A 10,970-nucleotide genomic window follows, 5' to 3' on the forward strand; every position below is an offset into this window, starting at 1 on the left:
AATAAGTAGAATGTAGAAATAGTAATCTCTTAGTGCTAAGACTGAACATATTTTCAGTTGAGCAAAGAAAATTAACGTACTCATAGCTATGGTATTATTTGCCCTGGTGATTTAATCCTACAAATATTTTACAAAATAATATAAATAGAAGCATATGTTAAGTGTGGACAACTGTTACCATGTCACATTCTCTAAATAACCATGAATTGATGAATAATAAAACTTATATGTTTATAATCTCTAAAAATGTACTTCAAATATAATATATATTTTGTTTAAACCAAAGAACTAAAAAATCTTTTCATAATAGTGATTTCTCCTTATTGTATAAAATGAGTTCATGTGCATAAAAAGAGTCACAAAGCCATAAATTGCTAGACCAATGTTAGTTGTCACCATTAGAAATGTTTAGTAAGAATTTCCAAAGATAATGAGGATGACTCAGTAAAATAAGCTTAGGAAGGAATACTTTCAGTAGCTAGAAGGATTTCTTGACAAGAACAGTCTTATCTAGGATCTTGAATACCATACTGAATTGGGGAAAAGAGATTTTCATGATGGATAATTAGAAAACCTTGTTAAAATGCTAAGGTAATAAATGACTTAAAAATCTCTGTGCAAAGAATTATTTTGGGGGTGCCTTTACTGAACAAATAATCACTGAGCTTTTCTGTGCTAGATGCTGTTCTAAGTGCTTAGGATAAGTCAGTTAATAAAAACAAAGATTCCTGCCCTGTGCTTACATTCTGGTGAGGAAAGATAGAAAATGAACAAGAAACATGATTAATATACCAGTTGTAATGCATGTTAGAAGGTAAGTGCTTTGGACAGAAGAAAAATTAGAGGTTAAGGGGATTAGGAATCTCTGGGGGGAAGGGAGAAGTTTTCAGTAGCCCTTGTTGGGAAAGTAAATTTTGAGCAAAGACTTTGAAAAGATGAAGGGCTAGTCAAGAGGTTATCTGAGGAGAGAGTATTGCAAGCAGAAGGAACAGCTAGAGAAAAGCCTACTAGGAGCATACTAGGAACAGCTGGGAGGCCAGTGCCTGGAATGAAGTGATCAGAAGATGGTGAAAAAGATCCATTCAGAGAGCTAGTGGGAAGGGCTGTGATCACATAGGGCCTGATTGGCTACAAGAGGACTTTGGGTTTTATGCTGCATAAGATGGGGAGCTAATGTAGAGTTTTGAGCAGAGGAGTGATTTAAACTGATTTGGATTTTAAAAAGAAGTTTTTAGCTTCTGCACTGGGATTACATTATAATATAGGGATAAGGTTAAAAATCAAGGCAAGATAGGATAGAGGCTTGGGCCAGGTGAATGTGGTAGGTAGTGGCTGATTCTGAACATATTTTAAAGGTAGAACCGATGGGATTTGCCAGTTTGTTGCATAGGATGTGTGAGAAGTGGTTTCCACATTGCTAGCCAGTTCCTTGTACTCTACACTGCTCAATCTGTTCTTCGTATTGAGGCTTCTGGGCATCCTTTTTGGTTTGACGAGTCCTTGTCTCTGGCCATCCCAGGTTCCAAAGACTCATGCTTGTCTGGTTACTGCTGCTGCATCTCCCCTCTCTTCTGTCCCCCTGGTTTCAGATATCCAGCTCCATCATTTTAACACTTCTCTGAATCTAGCCCTCTGTCATGCCCATTCTTTGTCCTGATTCCTGTTTATCTTTTAGCCATTTTGTCCTGAGACCCTTCTCCTGGAATCTGTTCCAAGTTGCTACCTATGGTACAATTGCTAACATAGTTGCAATTATTAATGCATTAGTTAAGCCACAGTAAAGGGAATGGGTCAAAAGTTATTCAGGATTAAAAAAAAAAAAAAGAAGGAACAGAATTTTGATTCTATGAATCCCTGGCTAAAGAAGACCCTATCTTGGCATCACTTTAAGCTGAATAAATTGTCCTTTGTAGAATAAATATATTCAAGAAGATTTTCAACATTTGTGACCTCCTTTTTTTCTATAGAACCAAAACTCCTCTTGGCTATGGAAAGGATGCTGAGTCAAAATTCTTAGTCAGAAACATTTTGAAATTCAACTGTTTTTTTTTTAAATTTGGTTATTGGACAGTTGAGATATTTAAACAGTTACAAGTGAAATAAACTGAGAAACTACTTATGAAAAATAGCTCTGTGTAACAGTGTTTTGTCACCTTCATGGAGAAGTTTGGGGTTTGCCCCATTCTTACAATTTAATGGTACAATCTCATCTGAACTCCATTTGACCTCCTCTTGCTTGAAATGGACTGTAGAGGAAAGCAGCAAAATACATTCAAATAAACATCTCCTAAAATGCATTTTAACCTTGGATCTGGAAATCTATAAAAGAATACTTTTTTTTTTCCCACAGTACATTGATAACATGGAGAGAATTCCTTACAGCTGAAAATTATGGTATTTAAAGGTTTCAAGATGTCTTTCCAGGTTTTGAATTGGCAGTAAGCCAGTGACTGAATGGCTACATTTTAAAAGCCCATCTTGCCTCCACTTCCTTTAGGTTTTCTTATTTTTCACATCAGCTTGCTCCCAGACAATATTTAATACGCTCCTTAAAGTTCATTCACTTTTCTATTACTCTAGATATGAAGTTCCCCTCAAAAAAAAAAAATCTTCAGAAAATTAAGTAAAAGATGTAACAAATCCCAGCAAATCCTAGAGAACCTGACCATCCTTAAATATATAAGCACAAACATTTTGGCTTAGTTCCTTATAAAACTTAAGTAAATGTTTACTTAAGAATCTTAGTATAGTATCATTATTTTCAGATCCATTTCTAAACTGGTTTGTAACAAACATATCTCTTTTGTGTGTGTGGCTTGCTAAGCAATCTTAGTGGTTTAAAGCATCTGTGTTACATGTAATTTAAATACCTTTGAATTCTCCTTCCAGAAACCATTGATTGACCACATAATGGGGGACTTCCAAACCCCATTCTTTTGGCCAGTGCTCCTTGTCCTATTGTGTGAACTGAAATGTGGCCTATCCTAGCCAGTAGAGGAGTTCACTGGCTAACCACAGGAAAGACTCAATGTAAAATCTCTGAGAATTTGACCATGAAAGGGAGAGATAATTTGTAACATTTCACAAAAATGCTTTTTTGTTCTCTGGATAATGCTCTTCCGGTATCAATGATTTCTTATTTTACTGTCAGCCCTTGGAAAAGAAAAAAAAAAATCTTAATTTTTGTTTCTTAGACTGCCCAGGAATTTTAATGACCGAAAAAACTTGCCCCCTGCCGTCATTTGCAAATGACATCTATTGCAGAGTATGTGTGTACGAGCTGGCCTGGCGACCATTTATGTGAAAGTTAATAAAGTCTCTTAACTAGCCTTCATGGACTGAAAGAAGCAGAATCCAAGGTCACTGAAGAACATTTAAAAATGAGGAAAAATGGAATAGTAAGAACAACAGAAATAATACCAGGTACTTTGGAAATAGAGGTCACCTTAGTATATCAGAAAACTTAGGTAACAAAATTAGGGGGATGTATATCCAAAAGAGCCCAGTGCTTGTGTGTCATGCTGGATTTGGTTTGTATTAACAGATAGTCACCACACTCCTGTTAGGTTAATGACCTAAGGCCTGGACTTGATGTCTGCTTTTACATGTCTCTTCCTTTGCTTAGGAAAGTGCCTCTCTTCTCAGATATGCCAATTCATGCCCTCTTTTAAACTTTGGCTTAATTTTCCCCTTTTCTCAAAATCTCACCAAGCTATTCTATACCAGCACATGCTTTATTAATGTGGTACAGCTCTGCTTTTATTGACCTGTCTTCTTCTCCAGGTTTACATGTTTATATAATCTAGCTCATAGACCAAGTTCACAGGGAGCAGAGAGTATTCTTATTTTTCTTCTATTTCCTTATATAACCCAGTTCAATAATTTGCCCATAGTAGGAATATTTATTTATTTTATTGTATTTTATTTGTTTATTTTTTCTCTCTCTTTTTTTAATAATATCCTCATGGGATATAATTCACATACCATAAAATTCACTTATTTAAACTGTATAATTCTGTGGGTTTTTGTATATTCACCAAATAGTGAATTGTGCAGCCATCACCACAATCAATCTTAGAACATTTTCACATCTGTAAAAGAAACTCTGTACACATTACCAGCTACTTCCCTTTTTTCTCCTCCAGTCCCTACCCCAACCTGAGGCAACTAATCTACTTTCTTTCCTTATGGATCTGCCTATTCTGGGCATTTCATATAAATGGAATCATATAATCTGTAGTCTTTTATAACTGGCTTTTTTCACTTAGCATAATGTTTTCAAAGTTCATCCATGTATCAGTAGTTTCTTTTTATTTCCAAATAAAATTCCATTTTGTGGATGTATCATATTTTATTTATTCATCTATCAGGTGATCGGCATTTGTAGGAATATTTAAATGCCTTGTCAACTATGTTTGACAATTCATCCGGGCATGTTATTTTTCAGCGCAGTGCTGTTGGCTCTTTGGATAGGACAGATCTTTGTTCGGTGGGACTTCTACCTCTGCTGTGCCATACAAATTTTGCAGTAATACCCTTGAGTCCTGTACTAAATGCTGGTAGTCCTTCAGGTTGACAACCCATGATGCCTTCTAGGGAGCTATTATTGCCCCAGTTGAGATTCAGTTCCTTCTGTAACACTTAGAACAATGTGGAATTACTTTATTAGTTGCTTTATGTCCATTTCCTGCGCTAAAATGAATCTTCAAGAGCATAGGTACGTGTGTTTTTCTATTTCATCCGTTGTATTCTCAGTGCTTTAGCACAACGCCTGGCACATTGTAAGGTGCTCAGTTTATAGAATAAATGTGTGCCCAGGCCATTGAGCCTTTGCAAACTATTTTTGGCAGCAAATAATTTTAGTGACAACTTACTAAGTAGTCTCTTGATGGTCGGAGTTAAAACAACATCCACTAGTTCCAAACACGGATTAGTTTAGATATTGGCAGAATGTGGCTTTCATTAAATTTTACCACTAAACTTAGTAGGAAACCTTGGAAAAGTCAGATTCTTTTTATACCTGGCTTCTCTTGCTATGTAATAAGATAATTAGTAACACTTGTATTTTACCTATGATAGTGACTGTTAGGCCTACAGTAATAATTCTTACCAAGATACCAGAAAGAGAGGCATTGCGTATGTAATAAAGAAAATCTTAAATGGTCATTACTACGTAACAGAGTTCAGTAGTGCCATCTTTTGCTTTTGAAACAGTGGAGATAATCAGCATCACTTTCAATGATCTATTGAATGAGTTCCCTGCTAGTTAAAGTTAGAGCATATAGAGGAAAAGTTATAAGTAGAATGTCTTACCATCACTGATCAGGTATAACGGTGGTTATCAATCTTGCACATGTATTTGGCCCTTATTATTATTATTATTATTTTTGCTGTAACCAGTTTCTCAAATATCTAAAACTTATGCTGAGGAGTTAAATCAATGTATCTTTTTTTTTTTTTTATTACCTCTGTCACTTTGAAGCGTAAAAAAGTTCTGTTCTATAGGCACTTTTCAAAGATTTATCCAAATATAAATCTTTCTTTTGATTTTTCTGAAGCAGGACTCAAAAACTTGCCCAAGGTCACAATTCATTCAAGATGCATTGGTCTCTTTTTGAGCATTAGTTTAATTTCCACCAGTTGTGCAGATCCTAGGAGGAGTAGCAGTGTGAGTTTCCTGGTAGCTTGGCAGTGTTAGCTTCAGTGTTTTATTGGGCTTACTATTTTGCTGAAGGCTTAACAGGCTCATTTTCAGATTCTTAATCAAGAACAAGTTTAATGATTGAAGGTAATTATCTCCAGATTAGAAGGGCTTTTAAAAATTTATCAGCATTCCAAAATTTAACAAATAGTTCTCTGATAATCTAATTAAAATCCTGCTTTTACTGCCAGACTGTGTCAAGCCAGATAGTCATTCAGCCAGTATCAAACCGTTATCCATTTAAGCTGTTTCTGACAATACAGACACAGAAGTTGGTCTGTGGTAATAGTCATGTTGTCCCCTGGGGGAGGACGACGTTCTGCAATGATCAGGTCTACTTTCTTATTTTTTTTTTTAAAGGGAACTAATGTGAGTTTTCCATAGTTATTAGGGGATTGTTTCTGTCATCCTGAAGCAGAGAGCCCATTGGCCGTGTGCTATACCTATGTATGTAGAACAAACAAGATTGTTTCCAGCAGCAAATCTGCATCAGCTGCTTTGCCTCATAATAAAAGGCCTTTCACTTTCCGTTAGATTTGCACCTTAAATGGTAATTAAATTTAGGAACCATATTGTAAAGGAATTTGGTCTAGTTTAGAACTATGGAATTTTGATGGATAATTAAACACATGCAGAAAACCCCACACAGTTCATGGGAGCTGTTTATATAAGCTAGGGGCAAAATCATTTTTTCATAGTTCTGAAAATAATTTGGACTTCTTCAACAAGCCTTATTTACCCAAAGATGGACCTTAACCTGTTAGTAACTAGCTGTTGTTTCAGAACCAACTTAAATACTGTGCTCTAACAATGGGATTTCTAGGCCTTCAGACAAGCGGGCAGGTCTCCATGGTGGCTCAGTGCAGATTCCAGAAGCACACTTTGTCAGGCAACCCATGTTATTTGTTTTCGTTTCTGTTGCTCCCCAGCAAGTTTTTGTTAGGCTCTTCTTGCCCTTCATACTTTTCCAGGGGGTTTGGTGGTAGCATTGAAAGTGGAGGAGGCTGGGAGCCAGGCAGCAGAAGGCAAGGCAGGAGTTTCAGACCTCGTCAGTGGGCAGATTTATGTGCTTCCAATTATCAATGTGTGGGAGTTTTGTCAAAAAAGCTGGGCTTGTGGTTCCTTTTGTTCTTTAGTGTCTATTGTGGTTTAGGTTTCAAATGGGATGCAAATGTGATTTATAGTGCGTGGCATGATGCAGTGAGAGAGGATTGGACTTTATAAGGCAATGCAAACTTGAGCAGGAAGGGCTGCGCGTGAGCAACGTGTCCTTGTGGGTGATGAAGGAACAATCCAGCGTGGCTTATGGGGAGGCTGGGGAGTAAACAACACGTGATGATGGCTTCCTTCCTTGTGGCCTGGGAGAGCAGAACTAAAGCCATCTCTCACAAGGGCTCGAGGAGCTGTTATGGAGCATTCCCATACTGTTGAGAAAAGAACAGACACAATAACAATGTTTCCCCAGTGGGTAGAACTGTATACCCTCATTCTGTCAGAGACTAAGAAGTTAATTTATCGCCACTCCAGATAGCCACATGATTGCAATATCTTGAGTAGCGCTTTTTGGTGCCATGTTCCCAAGGACTTTTAAAGTTCTTACCAAGTGGCCATGTTGTAGGATTACCAAATTATGGTGGCTGAACATCCTTAAAGAGTAGATTCCAGTGGAATGAAGTTTGCCAGCTAAAATGGCATGGATATTTAATGACATGAAATCAAATTATTGAAGCATAAATCATCCAGTCACTCCACAAATCTATTTTCAGCACTTTCCATGAGTAAATGTACATCAACGACCAAAAAATGAAAATAATTAGCATATTTTTAATTTAAAAAGTAGCATGGAGCTGAAAAGAACTGGGTTTTAGTCTTCGTTACTTGGCTCTTCTACTTTTGCAAGCCTTTTTTTTTTTTTTTTTTGACAATTCAGATATTATAACTTCAAGTTTTTGAAATCCTATTCAACACACATTTAAAATAGCCATTTTGCTTTTAAGACAGCTTTATATATTTAGGCCATCCATTTTTAAACTGTAAGATGAGGGAATTGGTTTCATATTGGCTTTAGGGAAGATAGTTGGGTTTCAGATTCCATTACTGCCACTTAAACTTTGCAGGAGTCTTGAAAAATTAGACAAACAGAAAACTTAGAGAAACTGTCTTCAAAAGAGCACCTACTTCATAGGGCTGTTGTATCAATATTAATGCGTGTAAGCTGCTTAGAAAGTGACTGCCGTGAAGATGAGACTTACCTCATTGTGCTTTCCCACTGCTAGGTGGTACTGGAACCCTGATGAGTGGATGTTGCAGTTTCCAACACACAAAGTTTGGATCTGGATTCTAAGAATAGTCAAACAATGAAAGGGCCTGGGCATTCTTCATGGAAGAGAAGAGAGAACCTCATTTTTGGCTCATTATTAGTCTAAGGACATGGGTGCTTCTCCTTTGGATTTTAGCATGCAGCAAACCAACAGCTATCTGGAGGCTTTTTGCTATCTGGAAGCAGCTGAAACAAGTCTAAAGGAAAGGCAACAAGAGCAAGGATAATCAGGAACAATAGGGGGAAAAATCAGTTTTCCAGAAAAGCACAAAAATCTAACGAATCATTTTGCAGGCACCAAGTACTAAAGGGTCAAGGTATCTGACAGTTGTGGATGGAGACGTGAGGTGAGAGTAGAATAAGAAATCACTCTTCGTGGCAGGTTGTAGACCTGGGGAGCGTGTGGGTGCATGTGTGTGCGTATGTGCACACGCGAGTCGGGGGAGGGGGTGGTACAAAGTGAGGCACAGGAAGATAAGTGCCAAAAGCAAATTTTATTGACCTCAAATTTTGCCTCTGGTCCCCTCCTCCCTAGATATTTTTCTCAGTTCTATTGTTTTTAATTTTTCCCTGTTTGGATTAATGAGTCGGGGGGAGGGACAGCCTCAGCTAGTTCCACTGTGTCCCTGAGGCAAAAAGGGGACCGAACTGGGAACATGGCTGGGTTATAGGTTGTTCTGTGCTAGAACCTCTGGTTAGCTCATTGGGCGCGTGGCTGGCGGATCATCCACTGTGGAGTTCAGTTCAGGGGTTACCGGTGCATCTGGTTTCTGCATCTGGATCTGCCACCTCACTTTGGTGCAAAAGGAAGCCACTTTATCCAGTTGGCTTAAAAAAAATTCTTTTCATACTGAGTCCTGGTAAGTTTCAGGAGACGTTTACTAAAGTTTTATGTATGAGGGTGGGAATGTGGCGTAGGCTGTGGAGGTGAGCAGTGTGTTTATCTGGAGCATAGTTTGCAGGAAGGGATCACAGAGTAATACATAGGATTTCACTGTATTAGTCAGGGTCCTCCAGGGAAACAGAACCAGTAGGGCAGAGATATACGTGTAACAGGAGATTTATTACGAGGAATTGGCTCATGCATTAGAGAGGCTAAGTCCCTCTGCAGGCTGGAGACCCAGGAGAGGTGGTGTAATTCGGTCTGAGACTGAAGGCCTGAGAAGCAGGGAAGTCGGGGATACAAATCCCAGTCTGAGGGCAGGGGAAGATGAGATGTCTCAGCTTACTCAGTGAGGCAAGGAAAGGGATGAATTATTCTTTCTTCCTTTTGTCCTATTCAGGACAGTGGATTGGATGATGCTCACCCACACTGGGGAGGGCAGTCTACCCAGTCTGCTGATTCAAATGCTAATTTCACCCAGAAAGGTGTTTAATCTGGGTGCCTGTGGCCCATTCAAGCTGATACATAAAATTTGAACCAATTAAGATGATGAGCACAATGTCATTGTTTTCATGTATTTTCCCCCATTGTTTAACTTCTTCCCTCTCACTTAGCATATACATTAATCTCCTATTATGCATGGATATTTTGCCAACCTTCTTTTGATATTTATTGAATTATATCTACCAAATAAATGTTGAATTTATTGGTGAGTTATTGAATTGTTTCTACCAGATGAACATTTAGTTCTCTAAAAGGTAAAGATTTCTTTTAAGTAAACATTTTCCCACCACTTACTCTTATAAAAAGACAGTCTTCTTTTAACATATGTATCACACAGGACATATGCCAGATGATGAATATTGGGCTATAATCATGGGTTAAATTCAACTACTATAAAATCTATACTGGCTGTATGATGAATGATAACAATGATAGTTGATTCCCTGATGGCGTTTGCTTGAAAATATAGTTAAATGCTAGTATGATAGAAATGCATGTTAAAGGAGAAAATAAGTTGGTCTCTACCCTTGGCTAGTGATTATTATAATGAGACTTTTAAATGGTGACTTCCAATTTATGCGTTACCAACTGTATGTTTTGGAACTAGTTACTAAAAAGCAATGGGCTCTGAGGGGAAGGACACCCAAACCACAGAGATGAAGTATGATAAAACCAGAATCACTGAAATGCAACCAAAAGGAAATGGGGAGCAGTTTCATAAAAAATGTTCCCAGACATGATACTGCTCACCTCTTTCTATAGGGAAAGCTGATAACTGAAGGGTACACATGAAGAATACAAGTCATTTTTCCTAATTTTTCTTCAGCTACTTTTTTTTTAAAGGCTTTTGTTTTTAAATCATCTCTACACCTCAACCTGCCCTTGCACTCACAACCCCGAGATCAAGAGTCACATGCTCCACTGACTTAGTCAATGAGGTGCCCCTCTTCAGTTATTTTATTCTGTTTTGTATTTGTTTTTCTTATTATAAGATTATCTTCTCATTTTAAAAACAATTCACGCCGATTTTACTGAATTTAGAAAACTTGGAAAAGATCAGTCTGTAGTCATCTTACTATCTGTATCAGTTTTTGCTTTGTAACCAACCAAATTCAAAATCTAATGGCCTAAAAAAAAAAAAGACTCAGTAATTTCACAATTCTGTGGGTTAGCTGGCCATAGTTCTGTTCTGAGATGAAGTGGTCGTCTGGTAGTTTGGCTGGTGGTGGCTTATCTTGGGTAACTTCACTGTGTCTGGCAGTTGACTGGCTGGTTGGTTAGTCTAGGGGGCCTCAAGCAGGGATGGCTTATCTGTTTCACTTGGCCTTCCATTTTCCTGTAGGTTATCCTAGGCTTCTTTACATGGTGGTCTCAGGGTTCCAGAAAGAAGCATGAAGGCAAACTCCCACATGTGAGCACTTGTTAAGCCTCTGCTTACTTCACATCATCTGATGCGTAATTGGCCAAAGTAAATTTTATGTCCAGGCTGAGTCAGATGGGACGATGCTACTTAGTAGTAGTTCATAGGAAACCCACTTATCATGGCCATTTTTGCAAACAAC

The sequence above is a fragment of the Ursus arctos genome, unplaced genomic scaffold (assembly GCF_023065955.2).
Source record: "Ursus arctos isolate Adak ecotype North America unplaced genomic scaffold, UrsArc2.0 scaffold_15, whole genome shotgun sequence".
Taxonomy (NCBI): domain Eukaryota; kingdom Metazoa; phylum Chordata; class Mammalia; order Carnivora; family Ursidae; genus Ursus; species Ursus arctos.